Below are 21,315 nucleotides of genomic sequence, written 5' to 3' on the forward strand. Positions count from 1 at the left end.
CTTGAATTTGAATGACATTTTCCCATAGAGTGTTTCTCTCAAGCTTTATGCTTTCTTTGTATTCTTGTGTTAAATACATGCTTAGGACTTTCAATCTAGTTTGATCAATTAGATTGTGGAGAGTTCGAAATTTTGAAGTTAGGAACAAGTTCTCCTTTCTTCTTGATCTTTGATCAATCTTTCCAAGCCAAATCTGTTTAGCTTTCTTGGGGTTGTTAACTAATTGTTTAATCAGGCTTATTCTTACTACTGTTGTGGTGGTTCACCTAGGATAAAGGGAGTTCTCAAATGTGATTGAGGTAGTTCTATTTATCATTTTATCTTATCAATTTTTCTTGCTTCATAAGTTATTTGTGCTTGCAAAAAAAAAAAAAAAAAAGGCAAAAAAAAAAAAAGAGTGATGTATCGTCTTTTTTATTTTTCAAATTTTATGTCACTTGTTTAAGGTGATATAGAAAAACAAAAGTTTCTCAAGTAAGTATTGAAGCATTGTGATTTGTATCCCTATAAATTTTTATTTCCATCTTCTTGCCATTTCCATATTTCATTCACACCTTTTTGTTCGTTCTTATACATATATTTTCTTAACTCTTCATTACTTGTTTGTTTCTTAAAAAGTTTGCTCTATTTCCTAGTCACACTTGTTTTCTACATTTGAGATTTTTGTGACTTTTCACATTTTAGCTAAAGTGACATTGTTCTTGTATGATTCTCGAATACCATAAGGCTTGCTGAAGTTTGAGATATTTCTAGTCCTAGAGTAAACCTATGAATTTTAGTGAGTGCAAACACGAGTGACCTTTCATATTCTAGAGAGTAATAACGTAAGGGAGTGTTGGTGAGGTCCTTTTTTTTTTCTTTACTTTGTTTTTCTTTGCAGGATGGAAAATCAAAATGACGAAGTACAATTAAGAGAGGCACAACAAGGAGTTATTGCACGAATGATTAGTAATATGGAAGCATTGACAGATCGATTGGAGAGGTTCGAGATTGAAAATCGGGCAAGAGAAAGAATGCCACCTCCTCTAGCACCACCTATGCTAATTAACCATAATGACAACCAAGATGAGGGTGATGGTTCTGATGACTTAGACGATGACCAAGTTACATTATTGGGGGAGCCGAGACGTGTGGGACATGGAGTAGTTAGAAGAAGAGGTCGTGGGAGAGCTTATCAAAATATCCAAAGGAGAGCTCAACAAGAAGCATCTCAATTTGAGTGTAACATGAGAGCCATCAAATTTAAAATTCCAAAATTCTTCAGGAAAACTGATCCAAAGGAGTACATTAAGTGGGAAAAAGAGGTGGAGAATGTGTTTCCTTGCCATAATTTTACTGACGAGCAAAAGGTTAGATTTTATGTTTCCAAATTGAAGGATTATGCTCAAACTTGGTGGGACAAATTAATGTCCAGAAGAAGAAGGAATCTCGAAGCACCAATTGATTCGTGGTATGAATTCAAAGAATCTATGAGGAAGCGGTTTGTTCCAAATCATTTCCAAAGAGACATGGCACAAGAACTTCAAGCATTGAGGCAAGGCAGCAAGTCGGTGGAAAGACTATTACAAAGAGATGGACACTTTGATGGATCGACTTGATTTTGATTAAGAAATGGAGACTATCATGGCACAATTTTTTAATGGCCTCAACAAGGAGATTGCTGACAAGGTTGACTTGCAGTCGAATTCTGACATAGAGGAGATGTTGCATCTTGTCATCAAAGTGGAAAAACAATTTAGTACAAGAAGAACAAGGTACAACTCTTCTAAACTTTCTTCTTCCTTCAACTCATCATGGAAAAAGGAGAACAAAAGTGAATATAGAAGTAGAGATAAGTTTGTGAATAGAAGTCTTAAAGAAAAAGGTGAGTCTCCTATGAAAGGAAGTTCAAATTCGAAGAGTCTAAGGAGAGAAATAGAGATATTAAGTGCTGGAAATGTCAAGGGTTAGGTCATGTCACTAGAGATTATCCAAATAAAAGGACAATGACAATTCAATATATTGAGGTAGTAACTGAGGGAAATGAGAGTGAAAATGAAGAGGGTAAGGAAGAAATTGTCGACGTAGGAGAGGCTAATGATGGAAGTTTCGAAGAACCGATAGTTGAAGATGTGTTTGTAACTAGAAAAGCTTTAAGTGCTCAAGTTAAAGAAGATCTAGTTGAGGAGCAAAGGGAAACATTGTTTCATACCCGATGCCATGTGAATGGAAAGACATGCATGTTGTGTAATCATTGATGGTGGAAGTTGTACTAATGTTGTTGGTACATTACTTGTCAAAAGATTGGGTTTGTCAACAACACCACATCCTAGACCTTACAGACTTCAATGGCTAAACAATAGTGGGGAAGTACGAGTGAATAGACAATACCTTGTGACTTTTTCGATTGGAAGGTACAACGATAGTATCTTATGTGATGTTGTACCTATGCACGCTGGAGAGATTTTTTTGGGAAGGGCATGGCAATTTAATAGAAAAGATATTCATGATGGTTATCTTAACCGATACAAATTCACTAAAGATGGTAGAAAAACCATTCTTCTTCCTTTGTCCACTAATGATGTGTATGATGAGCAATGCAATTTAGAAAAAATGAGAGCGGAATTTGAAAAAGATGAGAAAGAGGAAAAAAATACTTTGAGTGAAAAAAGCAAGAGAGAAAATAGTTTTCTTTATGAGAATGTGAAAAATAAGTGTGCAGAAAAAGAAATGAAAGGAAAAAAAGAAAGTCTAATTGTAACGACTCAACTTTCCGGACTAAGCTGAGGTCACTACTCAGTGCTAAGACTCGACCACAAAACACAAAATTCATAACGGACCGGTTACGATTCATTAAAACGTTAGAAATATTACAAAAAAAACAGTTTCGGGTCCTATTTTAAACCACAGTCACGAAAGTTTCAAATAAAATACTCAGATCATCAACTCAAAATCACAAAACCAAATATTCTAACAAAATACATCAGCGGAAGCATAAAGAAAACCAGACGCGTCCATATGGTCTTCACGCATCCTTCCTGCCTCTCGTCGGTCTGCCCCTCGCTGTACCCTTATCTGAAAAGTTAAAGAAGAGAAAGGGTGAGTATAAAATATACCCAGTAAGGGACCCACTACTGGGCCCGTTAGGGAACAACAGTTAACTTTCTATGCAGGGGTACCCTACGTAAACAGTCTAGGGGTTCCGTAGAACACACGCGTCAGTCCCGTGATCCCGAAGGATGCACGTATCAGTCTAGTGATCCCGAAGGATACACCTATCAGTCTAGTGATCCCGAGGGATACACATATCAGTCTAGTGATCCCGAAGGATGCACATATCAGTCTAGTGATCCCGAAGGATGCACATATCAGTCTAGTGATCCCGAAGGATGCACATATCAGTCTAGTGATCCCGAAGGATGCACGTATCAGTAAGGTACACTACCCCATAGATGAAGCTAACCGTTACCCCTCAGTCCATACTAAACCGTCTACAATAGTCATACTCCAACAACAATCCTATTACAACTTCGCCATAGGCTTCGCCAGTCAGATGGTATAGGTTTAAACAACTACGTCCTCAGTTGCTATATGCGTTTCCAATTCACACACCATTGTGATATCCCTAGATCCAGTTAACTAGTCCAATCAGGATCGAACTCACAGTCCTTCCACGACAAAAACTCCATGATAAATATCCAGACAATAGACTACCACACACCTAACCTTAAGATTTTAAAGTTCATCGACATACAATTCCAGTCCACAACGTGGCCCTTTAACATAACTACAATGTACAGAATATCCAGGCATCAATGTCTATCCGTAAACAACTACCTACGCTCGATGGCACACAAGCTACCACTAGCAGTCACGTTACCTTTACATCAGACAAGAGTATAACAACGATACTTAATAGTCAAACAAGCATCAATTCATTCAGTACAGTTACTAACGTGTAATCCCCTGTGGATTACTACGTTTCCAGCCTCGATCCGAGGTCCAGTAGTAGAAAATCCCTTACCTGATACTTGGTTATGCCCCTCGTTCGAGTCTACGCTCAACGGATCCACCTAAACGAAATCACGAGGGTTTTAAACGACGATACTAGTAAGAGTCATTTTTAAACAGTCCTAAGCAACATCCGTTGGCTTACCCGAGAAAAAGAAAGCTATCTCCAAATAAACCTGCCGCTGAACCTGAGAACTTGAATGTCAACTCCTTAATACATTCAAGGGACGAAAGTTAGGACCAAATCTTATTCCAATATTCAAACTCGAATCGGTTGTAGCAACATTAGGAAAATTACAAAATTAATCCTTACCGAAGACTCACCGTGACCCGAAGTGGAGGAAGGAAAGCTTAGGTAACTCGGCTCGGCCTGGCTTGGCTCACCCTCGGCTCGGCTCGGCTCACTTGCGGCTCGCGGCTCGCGGCTTACGGCTTGACTCGACTTGCGGCTCGGCTCAACTCGGTTCACGGCTCGGCTTGCGGCTCGTGGCTCGGCTCAACTCGCGGCTCGCGGCTCGGATCAGTCTTCGGCTCAGCTCGGCTCGCGGCTCGGCTCAACTCGCGGCTCGCGGCTCGGCTTGGTTTTCGGCTCAGGTACGGCTCGCGGCTCGGCTGGGATTTACGACTCGGCTTGGCTTCGCACGGGCGCCTGCAAAACTCGAGCTCCACGATCGTTGAAGGCTCGTTGTCGGCCGCTTGGCGAATGGTGCAACTTTGCTTCAACGCGGCGGACGGCCAACGGAGGAGACGTTCGGCGGTGGAAACGAATGGACAGTGGCGACGGTGGCGTTGGCTGGGTACGAAGTGAGATTTGGAAGGGCCGACGGCGAAACCGAATGGAAGCGAAGGTACTGGCTGCGTGGCGACGACGGTGAGAAGCTTCAACGAACGGCGGCTGTAGGTCCGTGTTGACCAGAAAAGAAGGAGAAGAAGGGACTGATGTCGCGTCGGCTGAAGAAGGAGGATGGAAAAAAAAAAAGAAAACGCTGGAGATGGGCGGCGGCGGCGTGAACACGAGGAAGAAGAAGACGAAGTGGATGGGGGGGGGGGGCGCGCGCTCCTTAGGGTTTTTTTTTAAATATTATTATTATTATATATATATAGATTAAACAAAATAATTAAATAAAACAATAATACTATTATAAATAATAAAAGAAAATATTAAATAATAATTAAAAAATATAATAATAATAATAATAATAAAGGTATTAATATTAAATTATAATGATAATAATAATAATGATAATAAGATAAATAATATTATATTATTATTTCATCATCTACAAAATTTTAAAAATCCCGAAAAATTCACATAAAATGCTAAAATTTTACCTCGAATTCCGGGGCGTTACACTAATAGCTAGAAATAGAGAGGTTAGAAAAGCTTTGTTTTCCACAAAAACGATCTTTGTACTTTTGTGCAAAGACCCTTGTTTTCTAACTAATGATTCAAATACTTCTTTGCTCAGTGTTTTTCTTAGTTTGTTGCGGGAATTTAAGGACATTTTTATTGAAAACATATCAAGTGGGTTGCCACCACTTAGAGGAATTGAGTACTAAATTGATTTCCTTCCTGAAGCTATCATTCCAAATAGGCCAGCTTATCGAGCTAATCCTACCGAGAAAAAAGAAATTAAAAAATAAGTGGATGAATTGCTTGTAAAAGGATATGTGATGGAAAGTCTAAGCCCTTGTTTCGTTCCCGTTATCTTGGTTCCAAAAAGGATGGGGCTCGAAGAATGTGCATGGATTGTAGAGCCATCAACAAGATTACGGTAAAATATCGTCACCCTATACCTAGACCTGATGATATGTTAGATGAATTGCATTGATCTATTTTATTTACTAAAATTGATCTTAAGTCTGGATATCATCAGATTAGGATGAAAGTTGGAGATGAATGGAAAACTACATTTAAGACTAAGTATGGATTGTATGAGTGGTTAGTTATGCCTTTTGGTCTTACCAATGCACCTAGTACATTTATGCGTCTCATGAATCATGTTTTGCGTGAGTACATAGGAAAATTTGTAGTCGTTTACTTTGATGATATTTTGATTTATTCAAAGTCTTTAGAAATGCATGTGGAACATGTTAAACAGGTTTTGTGTGCTTTAAGAAAAGCTCAGTTGTTTGCCAATATGAAAAAGTGCGCATTTTGTCTAGATAAGATTAACTTTCTTGGGTTTGTTATTTCTGCAAATGGTATTGAAGTTGATAATGAGAAAGTTAAAGCTATCTAAGAATGGTCACAACCTATAAATTCTAGCGAACTTAGATTTTTTCATGGCTTAGCTAGTTTTTATAAGAAGTTCATTAAGGACTTTAGCACCATTGCTGCACCACTAACTGAGATGGTTAAAAAACATGTTTTCCAATGGGGAGAACCTAAAAAAAAAGGCATTTAATATTTTGAAAGAAAAATTAAGTTCTGCACCTTTGTTGCATTACCTACCTTTGAAAATACATTTGAAATTGAGTGTGATGCTAGCGGAATAGGGATTAGAGCTGTTTTAATGCAGGAACAAAAACCTATTATGTTCTTTAGCGAGAAGTTGAATGGTGCTGCTTTGAACTATCCAACTTATGACAAGCAGTTGTATGCTTTGGTAAAAGCATTACAAACTTGGCAGCATTATTTATGGCCAAAGGAATTTGCCATCCATACTGATCATGAGAGTTTGAAGCATCTCAAAGGACAAGATAAGTTAAATCGTCGTCATGCTAAGTGAGTTGAATTCCTTGAATCAGGTATAAAAGTGGTAGGGAAAATGTTGTTGCTGATGTATTATCTAGGAGATATAGTTTACTATCTACTTTATCTTCTAAATTAATGGGATTTGAGTTTTTAAAAGAAATGTATGAAAATGATGATGATTTTGGTGATTTGTTTTCCAAATATGTGAATGGAACAACGATAAATAATTTTTATGTTTTTGATGGATTTTTGTTTAAGAAAGACGAACTTTGCATTCCAAAGGGTTCATATAGAGAATTGCTTGTAAAGGAAGCACATGAGGGTGGTTTAATAGGTCCTTTTTTCTGAATTTAAAACATATGAATCACTCAAGAGTCATTTTTATTGGCCACATATGCACATGATGTTCACAAAGTTTGTCGTGCATGCATTACATGTCGAGAAGTTAAATCTAAATGTAGGCCACATGGATTGTACACACCTTTGCTTGTCCCTAATGCACCTTGGGCTGATTTGTCTATGGATTTTATTCTGGGTCTTCCTAGGTCTAGGAAAGGACATGATAATATCTTTGTTGTTGTTGATCGTTTTAGCAAAATGTCACATTTCATTGTTTGTCATAAAACTGGTGATGTCAAGAATGCTGCTGATTTATTCTTTAGGAAAGTTGTAAGGTTGCATGGCATTCCAAGTTCAATAGTTAGTGATTGAGATGTCAAGTTCTTAAGTCATTTTTGGAAAGTTTTGTGGGGAAAGTTGGGAACTAAGTTGTTGTTTTCTACCACATGTCACCCACAAACTGATGGCCAAACTGAGGTTGTCAATCGAACGTTAATAACTTTGCTTAGGGCAATTCTTGAAAAGAATCTTCGCATATGGGAGGAAATTTTGCCTTTTGTTGAGTTTGCTTATAATAAGGCTATCCATACTACAACTAAATGTTCTCCTTTTGAAATAGTCTATGGTTTTAACCCTAAGACACCTCGTGATTTATTACCATTGTCAACTAACAAGTTTGTACATCTTTATGCTAAATCAAAAGCTGAATTTGTCAAGAAGCTTCATAAGCAAGTAAAAGAAGAATTGAAAAGCACAATGACAAGGTGGCCAAACGAGTGAATCAAGGAAGGATACCGCTCATTTTAAAATCAGGAGATTGGGTTTGGGTTCATTTTCGAAAGGAGCGTTTTTCAAACCAAAAGAAAGTCCAAGTTACATCCAAGGGGAGATGAAGCATTTCAAGTTTTAGAAAAGATCAATGATAATGCATACAAAGTTGATCTCTGGGGTAAGTATCATGTGAGTGCTACATTTAATGTCGCTGACTTATCCTTGTTTGATGTAGGTAACTTTGATTCAAGAACGAATCCTTTCGAAGAGACAATCATTATAACTCAAGACTCAATGACAAAAGCTAGAGCTAAAAGACTTCAAGATGGATTAAATGCTTGTTTACAAGCTAGATTTTCGGTCTTCAATAAATAGTAGGAATTTCAAGAGTCACTTGGACACCCAAGGGTCATAATGAATCTAGAAATTAAGATTCATTCACATTTTTAATGCATTTTAGGTTCATTTACATTTTTAATATGTACCTATTTAATGGAATGTACTTTCATTTATTAGGTTAGTTGAAACGGCATAAAATTAAATGTTGTGTCCTTCCACATAACATTTGAAACTAGTATAAATAGGTTTGTAGTTTCCACATTTGGAACACAACTTGAATTTGAATGACATTTTTTCATAGAATGTTTCTCTCAAGCTTTCTGCTTTCCTTTGTATTCTTATGTTAGAATGCATGCTTAGAACTTTGAATCTAGTTTGATCAATTAAATTGTAAAGAGTTCGAAATCTTGAAGTTAGGAACAAGTTTTCCTTTTTTCTTGATCTTTGATCAATCTTTCCAAGCCAAATCTGTTTAGTTTTCTTGGGGTTGTTAACTAATTGTTTAATCGGGGTTATTCTTATTACTGTTGTGAGGGTTCACCTAGGATAAGGGAAGTTCTCAAATATGATTAAGGTAGTTCCGTTTATCAAGTTAGCTATCAACTATTAGTTATATGATTTTTATTACTCTATTCACAAAATAAATGGATATAATATAATAAAGAAATACTCAAGGTGACGCATGCATTATAATTTTTCACACCAAATCCACTAAAAATTGTTCGCATTGGTTAAATCCTATACTCTTTTTTTAGTATAATATTTGTGGGGATAGAGAATTAAAACTTTCTCTCTAAAATGAAAAGTCATATTAATTACTGCAAAAGTAAGCTCACATTGACGAGTAAGTCACATACACTCTTGGTTAGTGATAATAATAACAAACAACGAATAAAAAACATTGTAGTTTACGATTCACAACCACTACTAAAGATTTCTATCTGTTCAAGAATTAAATAAAACATAATTCAAAATTCAACACAAACTTAAAAGTTATAAGTGAAATCTTCTTTACTTTCACCATTATTTTATTTAGGCTAAGTTACCAAAACAAATTGTCCCTCAAATTGTAGTTTACGAAAAGCTTTAAGTGCTCAAGTTAAAGAAGATCTTTGTAATTGTCCCTCAAATTTGTCCCTCAAAGTTAATGTCCTTAGTCTTTCGAAAAGGGTTGAAAATTACTATTTTACATTACTTTTGGATGAAAGCCGTTAAAGTTTTGTTTAAAAAAATACCCCTTAACTATTGAAATGTATCAAAAATACCTTCAAGCTTTTACAAAGTGAAAAAAAATACTCTCATTGTTTGAAAATTTATATCAATTTTTTCACCAATTAAAACCAAAATTAAAATTTTATACTAAAACAATAGTTTTAAATTTATTTGACTATTAACATACAATGATAGATCACATACACAATCAATCTCAATAATTACTGTTGTAATTAAATAACATAAAGCAAATAAAAAAATGTATTTTACTATTAACACATCATGATTATCGATAAATCTATCGGTTTGAGATTTTTTTATTTGACTAGTTATTGTTTTAGTATGTTTTATGGAAAAATTTCTTTTCGAACTTTGTAAAATTTTATGGAATTTTTCTATTTTAATCAATGTTTAAAATATGTTGATTGATATATCGAAATCTTGATTTTACAAAAATTTTGGTTTCGGTGAATATCTTTGGAAAAATTATAAAAATAAAAATTTTAAAAAATAAATTTAAATTAGTAAATAAATATCTTATTATTTTCAAATAAGTAAACATGTCTATTATTTAGATTATATTTATATTAGTGTCATTTTCATGTTTATTTTTTTATGATTTGTGGGTTTTTCTACAATGTAATGAAATATCAATTTACCCGTTCTATCGATATGGAACCCATGAAAATGTAAAAATATCGATAAAAATATCTACATATCGATAGAAATTTAAACTATGGTTTTAACTTAAAATTTTGGTTTTTACTTTGGAATTAAGAAATTGGTGTAAAAATTGGATTAATTGAAGTCTTTTTTTTTAATCTTTTATAAGTTAGATGTTTACAAAATTTTTCAATAGTTCAGGGGTATTTTTGAAACAAAGTTTTAATGGTTTCCATCCAAAACCAATAGTAAGAGTTTTTTTTTTAACAAATTTCAAAAGTTTAAGAGATTTTTTTAAACTTTTGAAATTTTAAGGATATTTTTGACACAAACTACAAAGTTGGGAGACATATGGGAAACTATTGTAAATGTAACAAAACACAACACTATTTACGGCCCATGTAACAAAGTCCATAAACTTAGCCATTTTTTAAATATTTCAGGTTTGCCCTTCCATATTTCTTTCTTCCGCCATTCGTCTCCCTCCTCTATTTTGTCTTCTCCGTTCTTCCCTGCGATTTCGTCTTTCTTCTTTTTCTTTTGTGTGATTTCTTTTCATCATCTTTCTTATTTTTCAATTCTTTATTTACGTCGTTTAATCTTTCCATCGTTTTTCTTTTTTTTCCTCTTTTTTTTTCGCTTCGATTTCTTTCCATCGCTTTTCTACTTTTCCTTTTTTTTACACATTTGCACGACTTTGTATAAGACTGTGTAAAAAAAATAGCAAAATCTAGAAGATTGTGTATAAAGAATCTTAAAAAAAATCATTTAGATTGGAGTAGCCAAATGTAAACGATCGTGTATAAAAAGTAAACGATTTTGTAAAAAAAAAAAAAGATTGTATATAAAGAATCTTGAAAAAAATCATTTAGATTGGAGTAGCTAAATGTAAACGATCGTTTAAAAAAAGTAAACAATCGTGTAAAAAAAATAAAACATCGTGTATAAAAAATCTTGAAAAAAATTCATTTGGATTGGAGTAGCCAAATGTAAATGATTGTTTAAAATAAAAAAAGTAAACGAACATGTAAAAAATAATAAACAATCGTGTTAAAAAAATTTAAACGATCGTGTACCAAAATAATTAAAAAAATCGTGTACCAAATTTAAAAAAAAAAAATCATTTAGATTTGGGTGCAAATCTAAACGATTGTTTAACAAAATTAAACGATGGAATTGAAAAACCCATATCTAAATGATCGCGTATAAATTATAGTCATATCTAAACGATCGCATATAAATTGTAGCTATATCTAAACGGTCGTGTATAAATTGTAGTCAAATCTAAATAATTAATAACCAAATCTAAACGATCACAAATATATTAGGCGCGCGTTGTTGACGACATGGTTGAAGGGACATTTTTGGTATTTTACACGGTGGACTTTTGGGCTTTTTCCATTTTCGGAATTGTTCAATAGAGTGTAAATATTTTGCCGCTTTTTTATATTTTTGAAAAGACCCCATTTATAATTTAGTCTTTTATTTAATAAAAAGTTTGGTCGTTGAAATAGCTATATTTCCATTTATTTAGTAATCATTTTGTTTTTCATTTTTTATTTTTAAAAATTATAGCTTATTTTCTCTCCACTTTTTACAAATAGATGAATTATTAACCAAATTTAAAACACATAAATTTTAAAAGAAAAATTCTTGTAAACCGCAAAAGTTGGGTTGGTCTTATTCTTTTAGATTTTCTTTTGAAATTTGCTGATTTGAAATTTTTTCAAATCGACCCATCCTTCTTCGATCGACTTTGACTCAGTTGGTTTACTTATTTTTTTTGTCTATCATGTTCATCCATACTTATTACCCATCATTTTTAAAATTCAAAGAGTTATTCAACACAAAGTTAAATACTTCAAGAAATTATTAGAGATACTCATTAGTGAATCTTAACAAATTTTGAAAATATAAGTCAACATCAAAATCCCATCTATATTTTTATCCACATCCCTATTAAAAAAAAAAAAAAAACAAGATATCAATATCTTTGTCCACATCAAGATCTAAATAAAAGCAGGGCAGGGCATTAGCAAGTTTGAATAATGATCTAATTGCTGCTTCTAGTGCAGCTCCTCTGAGTACCATTATGACACAAACAATTTCATCTGCCTATTTCATTGATACAAAATAATGAAAAAACCAAAGACATACAACCTTTTCTGTAAAGACTAGAGAAAACTTACTTTGTCCTCTGTCATAGCAGAGTATTTTTCTAGTTATATCCAGCACCAAACCTCCATTTCTCTCTTTGTCTCTCTCTTATTTTAGTTAACCATTTGTATAGAGAGAGAGAGAGAGAGCAATCACATCAGTTGTTCTTGGACACTTAAATTTGAAACCCCACCTATCAAAAATAGGAATGCATGAAGAGAGTGAAATAAGAGCCTCCTATAGGCTATTGAGCATTAAACAGCCAGCCTTTTTCTTCTTCTTTCTTCTTCAATACAAAATAGTGTTTTTGTTAAGGGACCACAGCCAGCATTGATGTTTAAAATCTACTCTCTCTCTCTCTACACTAATTTAACTTCCACCTAGGATTAGCTGGTACTATGTGACTGCTCCTCTGTGTGTTTGTGTGTGTGAAGATCATGCTCTCAACTGTGTGTTGTGTACTGTGTGTTGTGTGTTGTGTGTTGTGTGTTGTGTGTCTCATCCTCCTAATTAACTTTATCATTTATCTACCTCCTCATCCAACAGTTATTCTATAATTTACATGTCAATTATGTGTGTACATGTACACATAAACTTTATTTTCTTACCTTCACATTTAACTTAACATTACATCATTATTAACAATATTGTTTTGGAAGGCTTTCTTATAGACTTTTGGCTTGATCGTGTAGTTTTCTTAAGATTTATGGCCAACTGAAATTACTCTTCAACTTGAATTATAATCTACTCTTGAGGTTGAATTACATTAATATTATATTACTTCTTTGTGATGGATTGTGTTAGGCATTTGTGCTGATTGGGTATAGATAACTTGTTCATTGTTTGATTTCATGACTAGATTTTCATATATTTTAGTATATTTAGTTCCATTTAAAATTTTTACAACTGGATTTGAGAGTTTTTTTGGATTCTGAGTATATTTGGTTAGGTTGACTTTTAAAGATAATTTGCTAGTTTGATTTTCAACCATTCGACTTGGTTTTGAAAATAGTATTAGTTCAATATTGAAAAGGAAAATAATCAAAAGTTTAAGAATAAATTTGAATACCCAATTACACTTTTTTTTTCTTTAAAAAAAAATCTTCCCTCTTAATTATTGTAATTTTCTTACAGGATTTTGTCCTTATATTCAATATTTTGATACTAAAATAAGAAGAGTTTGATAAAAATCCCTAAACTTTAGACAAACTGTACATTACTTTTTAATCTTTATAAGGAGCAATACTAAAATAGAATAAGACAAAGTATAGAACCAAAGTAATAGTCTTAACCATTTTTAATAATTGTTATAAGAATCATTATTTGTGAACCAAATAACACGTAAGTTGAGACAAAAAAGAAAAAAAAAGAAAAGGCCTTATCACATGACTGGATGATCTCCAAGAAATTATTGTCCTACTAAAACTTGAGCAATTACCATTGAATTGATTTAATATTAATGAAAGGGAGAAGAAATTAAAAAAGTTATAAGATGATGAATCTATAAATGAGCCACTTATTGTCCACGGATGAGGTGATCCCACAGCTTTGAATGCAATTGAATCCTGTCCAATTCATAAAACAGCTTTTAAAACTCTCTGTTTATCTCTCTATCTCATCTCTCTCTCCCTCTAAATCATCAATATCTATGTACAATGGCAATTAAAAGAAAGGTAATTGCTTACCGCAACTCTACACACCATTTATATAACCTTATTTATAGCCTTCAAATTAGGACAATTATCTGGACCATCTTGCTCAAAGGCCTGATGGTCATGAAACGTCATCACAGTCGATACAATCATGATTTTGTTTACCAAATATCATACTAATCACTCTTCCACAATCGATACAATCATGATTTTGTTTACCAAATATCATACTAATCACTCTTCCACAATCACCAAAGCTATGCATAGTTTTATTGATTGGGCCCAAATATCCCCTTAATGATTTTTATGTGCTTCGTGGATTCTATTTTACCAAAGTATCCATTGATATGTTCATAAATTTAAGAGTTAACCATTTGTATAGTTGTATGCATGTTTCAGTTTCACTATGGTGGAGAAAAGAACACACTGTAAACTGTATAAACTACAGGGTCACAAGGAAAAGATTGAACCCACAACGTTTTGCTTAAAATAATGCTCATACCTAGAAATCATTTAATGCCCAATCCGTCGGGATACTAATTACATTAAAAGACTTGCTCTATTTGTTTAAACAAATCAAATATACAGTACTACAATTTCAATGGAAAATTCTATGGCTTATTTGGCAGTGAATCTGAATTACATTTTATATGCTTTCAAATTCCAGTTTTATATGTTTTCAAACTCCAGTAGATATGCGTTTTGCAGACAATTTCAGAAGACATGCATTTGGCAGACAATTTTGTTTCTTTCTAAAAATTGTTCTCTAATTGTGATCTTAACCGTTCAAGTTCTAAAAGTAACCTTTTTTTATGATTTTATTGTATCTAGAATTTGAATTTGAATTTTATACTTTTAAAAATAAAATCATATCAAATACATATAAAAATATTTAAAAATATAATATGTCACGTTACAAACTCAATTCATAGTTTTAAGGAGTCTTTTCAAAAATATAAAAAAGCGACAAAATATTTTCACTCTATGAACAATTCCAAAAACGTAAAAAGCCCAGAGGCCCACCGTATAAAATACCAAAAATACCCTGTCAACCATGCCATCAATAACGCGCACGTAATATATTTGTGATTTATACGTTGTCGTTTAGATATGGTTCAATATATACACGATCGTTTAGATATGACTGTAATTTATACGTGATCGTTTAGATATGGCTACAAAGCGATCGTTTAGATATGATTATAATTTATACGCGATCGTTTAGATATAGCTGCAATTTATCTTTTCAATTTCATTGTTTAATTTTGTTACACGATCGTTTAGATTTGAGGACCCAAATCTAAATGATTTTTTTTTAATTTGGTACATGATTTTTTTATTCTTTTGGTACACGATCGTTTAGATTTATTTACACGATCGTTTACTTTTTTTACATGATCGTTTACATTTGGCTACTCCAATCCAAATGATTTTTTTAAAGAATTTTTTCAAGATTTTTTATACACGATCGTTTACTTTTTAAACTATCGTTTACATTTGGCTACTCTCCAATCTAAATGATTTTTTTTTCAAGATTCTTTATACACAATTTTTTATTTTTTTTACACGATTGTTTACATTTGGCTACTCCAATCTAAATGGATTTTTTTCAAGATTCTTTATACACGATCTTTTAGATTTTGTTATTTTGTTGTAGGGGTGAAAAAAATCGACCCGAACTGATTCTGTTTAGTTCGGGTTGGACTGGTTTGTAACAACAATATTATCGAACCAAACCGAACCGATTCAATTCGGGTCGGTTCGGGTCGAGCTAAAATTAACCGATTAGGTTAAAAATTAAGTAATTAACCGGTCGATTCAAATCTCATTTCTTCGTTCTTCTTCTTCATTTCTTCGTTCTTCCTTTCTTCGTTTCTTCGCCTGCTCACTCTGCTTTGCTGCATCATTCACCTTTACCTCTTCCAGTTCGTCGTTTCGTCTTCACCCCAACCCCTGATTGTTCGTTATTTCATTTTTGCACTTCGTCATTCCATCGTCACTCGTCAGGTTTTAGCACTTCGCCATTCTGTGACTCTATGGGTTTTTGTTGTTTAGAACACTTTCCTCAAATAACTTCACTGGGTTTTGGTTGGAAGAAATTTTGGTTTAATTTTGTTGATGGGTTTTGATCTCGTTGATACAGCCACTGAAAAAAATGCCCATTATGTATTTGTTCACTGGGTTTTAATTGGTTGTCTTCCTGCACATCATATTTCAAACCCAAAGTTTCCATAGTATTCTCAATCTTATAAATTGTTTGAGATAAGGTTTGAGATTATGAACAGTCTGAATGAATAAATTGTTCGAGCATTTGGGGTTTTGAGATGGAATGGAGGGAATGGGAAGCTTGGATGAAGAAATGGGAGTTTTATGGGGAAGTTTTGGAAGACTGAGAGTAATGGCCATCCTCTGATTCTTCTGGTGTAAACAGAGAGATGGGCGATCGAAGAAGAAGAAGAATAAGAGGAAGAGAAACGATAAGGTTTGTAATTTGGTGATGAAATGACATTGGCTAATTTTTTTTTTGCATTTGGGGTTTTGAGATAAGACCAAAATTAGTGACTTAAGTGTAGTGAAAATTTTGTAAGTGTAGGACAAGAGGACAACCTAGTAGAAATGGGGGAAAGAAGAAACAAGGGGAAATTTTGTAATATACTGTAAAATGGATTAGATATTTAAAAGAAAGAAAAAATTTGTTATAGATACCAATCCTCAGATTCTCTAGGAAAACTAAGGGATAATTTACCCATTTATACCTTACGAGGTGACTTATTGATTTACCCATTTTTTAGATTATTTATCATGAAATTATTTTCTTTTCACATTTTGGTTTCCATTCTTAATACATAATTGTTATAATATGTGGACTCTAATTTCATGTCATACATTTGCTATGCCAAACCAAAACATATATATTAAAGAGATAATACAAGCAGAAAAGATAAATCTATATTATTTGAGATGAAGAATGAGCTTCTAAACCTACCTATAAAAGGCCATGAGTAACCACTCTCATTTATGCTTCTTCATAGATTTAAATTACTATTAAGATTTTAAAGTTCTCTTATTACCTATCAATAAAAAATGGTTAGTTTTTATTGACAATATGCGAACTGCATGATTTAATTTTCAAAATTTTAGATTGATAATATATTATAATCTTAATCCTAGTTGAGATTTTATTTCATTTTAGCTAAAATTTGAGCGTTTTTTATGTGTGTTTTGTTTCATGATTATTATGATAACTTTATTCTCTGTAGACGAGACTTCAAATCAGAGTTGTTCTAGTCCAATGTTAGGAAAAAGAAAACCAGTTAAGCCACCATCATTAGTATGGAAACATTTTATAAACGTAGAAGGATGTGATCCTAAATATCCTAGGGCTGCTTGTAAACATTGTGGGACTTCGTATGTTTTTTATTCCAAAAGAAATGGTACCACTAATTTAAAAAGACATTTAGAGAAATGTAAGATGTATGTAAATCCATTGGAAGATAATGTTGAAGGAGAGGGAGATTCTGAAATTAGTTTGATGGCTGCATCCTTCACTCAAGAAAATTGTAGAACAATGCATGCTAGGATGGTTATCTTCACTACATGAAATCTGGCCTTTAATGTCAGTTTAAAATCGACATTAAAGGCCTTTAATGTCACTTCGCGATCGACATCTTTGCAACCGTTATTAAAGGCCTTTAATGTCGATTGGGCTTTAATGTCGATTGATAACCGACATTAAAGACATCTTTAATGTCGGTTATAAACTGACATTAAAGGCCTTCAATGTCGGTTATAAATCAACATCTTTGAAGGTGTTATTGAAGGCCTTTAATGTCGGTTCACCTTTAATGTCGGTAATCCACCGACATTAAAGATGTCTTTAATGCCGCTTATGATACATTTTTAATGTCGTTTTTCCACCGACATTAAAGAGGTCTTTAATTTTTTTTTAACCGACATTAAAGGTGTCTTTAATGTCGTTTTGAAACAGACATTAAAGATATCTTTAATGTCGTTTTTAAACCGACATTAAAGATACATTTAATGTCGTATTTACAATAGATTTTATGACGGCAAAACTGACATTATTTGACTCGAATTACGTCCGGAAATGTTCGTCATCGTATATTGTAAAAAATAAAAAAATGGCTTGCACGCTGGTGATAATGCCTACTACTCAATGCCTTATAACTAGTTCACCTGTAATGCACATAATAATACCTAAAATTCCAACATACACTTCCATATAGAACTACAACAAATACACATCATCCAACACCTACATATAATCACATATCAATAAACACAACTATATTCAACACTATAAGTCCAACTACTCCAAATCCTCCAATATATCCACTTATATATATAATCACACATATCAAACAACACATCCTGCCCTCCATGGCAAACCAATAATAAACACCTACAAGGCATAAGATCCAACACTAAAATACGAGCACACTTTTCCACACTTCCATATAGTACTACAGCAAATACGATCATCCAACATCTAAAATATCAGCACACCTTTCCACCCTTCTATATAGTACTACAACAAATAAAATCATCCAACTCTTATATATAATCACATATTTAAATAAACAACCAACAACTGTAAGTGAAAACTCAAAAATATAAAGATAATATATAAGATCATGATTAATAACCAATGTATATGTGCAATAGAAAGTTCCTTCACTAACTAAAGTATACGTACAAGCTATCTAACAAAAAACGATTAGTACGGGACCACCCGCCCTTCAAAAAACTATAAGACTGCTCGTCCCTACAAAAACTTAACTCGACCAACTACTAACCTAACTACAATAATCAACTACTAACCTAACTACAAAATCAACTACTAACTTAACTCGACCAAAAAACACATTTGAAAGCTTACACAAATCTGCTAACAAAAGTTGCCCATTCAGTTCAAATCTCGTCAATCTCCTCTTGTCTATATGCATTTTTGGTATTGAACTACACACAAAGAGAAAGATATGGAAAGTATGAGTTTAGATCATAAATTGTAATAAGTAAAAAGTTAAAGTAGAAACTTACAAGGCTAGTAATAGAAGTACTAGAATTATGCACTATCTCATGTATGTATTTTTGCACGTAGTACCCACACCCTACAGAATCCAATTGACGAGGACACTGCATGTATATAAATTGAATACAAATTAATCTTATGTTTCACAAAAAATAATTACGTGTAAATGCAAATTACCTTTGCAGGTTTCCATTTTCGGAGAAGAAATGGACGGATTCCATTTGGAGAAGAAAGGGTTTGCGAGCGGGAGAAGATTGAAAGAGTAAAGTAAGAGAGAGAACTTGTTGTTTTTTTTACAAAATAAAATTATTAAAATAAAAATTTAAATGGACCTTTAATGTCGATTTAAAATCGACATTAAAGCTTGTTATTTTTTTACAAAATAAAATTATTAAAATTAAAATTAAAATGGACCTTTAATGTCGGTTTTCAAAATGGCGGACCTTTAATGTCGGTTTAAAACCGACATTAAAGCTTACTCTTTAATGTCGGTGGAAAACCAACATTAAACATCCGCCTTTTCAAAACTGATATTAATGCTCATTTTTCATTTTTCCCTACCGACATTAAAGCCTATATTTCTTCTAGTGCTTGGATGAATTGCCATTTAAGTTTGTAGAAAGTGAAGGGTTTAACCAATTTTGTTTGGCATTAAATCCAAAGTTTGTGATTCCATCAAGAGTAACCGTTGCAAATGATTGTTTTCAAATGTATATGAGGGAGAAAAAAAAGTTAAAAAATGTATTAACTCGAAGTAGCCAAAGAATTTGTTTAATAACGGATACATGGACTTCTGTGCAAAATGTTAATTATAAGGTTATAACGGCTCATTTCATTGATGATGATTGGAACTTGCATAAAAGAATTTTGAATTTTTGTCAAGTAGTTAATCATAAAGGAGATACAATAGGTAGAGCCATTAAAAAGTGCTTAGAAGATTGGGGTATTGATAGGCTCTTTATTGTAATCGTTGATAATGCGAGTTCAAATGATGTAGCCATTGCCTACTTAATTAAAAAGTTTAAAGACAAAAATGGGTTGGTGTTGGATGGTGAATTTATTCACATTAGATGTTGTGCCTATATTCTTAATTTAATTGTTAGTGATGCCTTAAAAGATTTGCATGTGTCTATCATTCGAATTAGAAATGTTGTGAAGTATGTTAGGTCATCTCCTGCTAGATTGCAAATATTTAAAGATTTTGCTAAAGAAGATAAGAGGTCAACAAAAAATTGTCTTACGATGGATGTTCCAACACGACAGAATTCTACTTTCACTATGTTGGATGGAGCAATCAAGTGTCAAAAGACTTTTGAAAGATTAGAGGAGTATGACCCTAGTTATTTGCCAAAGGATGATATTCCTATTGCTGAAGATTGGGATAATGCAAAAGTGTTTGTAAAGTTTCTAAAGACTTTTTCAGAGGTAACAATGAAGTTTTCTGCATCTATGTCTGTGACTTCAAACATATTTTTTCAAGAACTTTGTTTGATCCAAGAAATAATTCGTGAATACTCATCGTATGAGAATGCATTATTGAGTCAGATGACATTAAGCATGCAGGCAAAATTCAACAAGTTTTGGGGTATAACTACAAGTGAGAAGACCAATTTATTATTGTATGTTTCTGTAGTTCTTAACCCTAGGTATAAGCTAGCTTTGTGAATTATTGTTTTAATGAATTTTTTGAGGAAGATTGTGCAAAGATATGGACGAATAAGGTTGAAGAAGCATTTCGCCGATTGTGTGATGATTATTATATGAGAATGTCAAAAGAAAAATATTCACAAACACAATCATGTACACCTATAGAAGGATTTGGCTTTCAAAGTCAAAGTGAAATATCTTCAATCTCATCTAGTGGATCTTATAAGGCACGTGCTGCTGTTCATGATAGATTTAAATAAAATAACAAAACATATCTAGATGATGCTAAAATAGAGATGGTTCGTTATCTAGATGAGGCTCGTATAGAATATGAATATTTAGATTTGCTAAATTGGTAGAAGGTGAATTTCTCTCGATTTAAGATCATTAGCCAAGTAGCCAGGGACATCTATAGTATTCCTATATCAACTGTGCCTTCTGAGTCCACCTTTAGCACTAGAGGACGGGTGTTAGATTCTTTTCAAAGTTCTCTAACCCGTCAAACTGCAGAGGCACTCATTTGTGCTCAGAATTGGATTCAGTCTAAACCTTTGGATGACATGACTGAAGAAATTGACGGGACTGAAGAAATTGATGAAGGTAATATTCTTTTTGAAGTACGCATTTAAAATTTTCAATTATTCCATATAAGCTAACTGTTTTGTCATTTTGATCTAGAATTCATAAACATAGGAAATGAGATGGAAGCTGCATTTGAGAATTTGAATAATGACTCTATGGTTTAAATCCCTACTCTCAAATCTTTATTTACATTTTTAAAATTGTTAACTTGT

The 21,315-nt window shown here is 33.1% G+C and overlaps 1 pseudogene; it reads left to right on the top strand.

Annotated features, from left to right (window-relative positions):
* The first annotated feature begins 1,985 nt into the window (after window positions 1-1,985).
* On the top strand, window positions 1,986-21,267 carry LOC127150663 (uncharacterized; annotated as a pseudogene).
* Window positions 21,268-21,315: the final 48 nt, after the last annotated feature.

Source organism: Cucumis melo, chromosome 8 (assembly GCF_025177605.1).
Source record: "Cucumis melo cultivar AY chromosome 8, USDA_Cmelo_AY_1.0, whole genome shotgun sequence".
NCBI classification, from domain to species: domain Eukaryota; kingdom Viridiplantae; phylum Streptophyta; class Magnoliopsida; order Cucurbitales; family Cucurbitaceae; genus Cucumis; species Cucumis melo.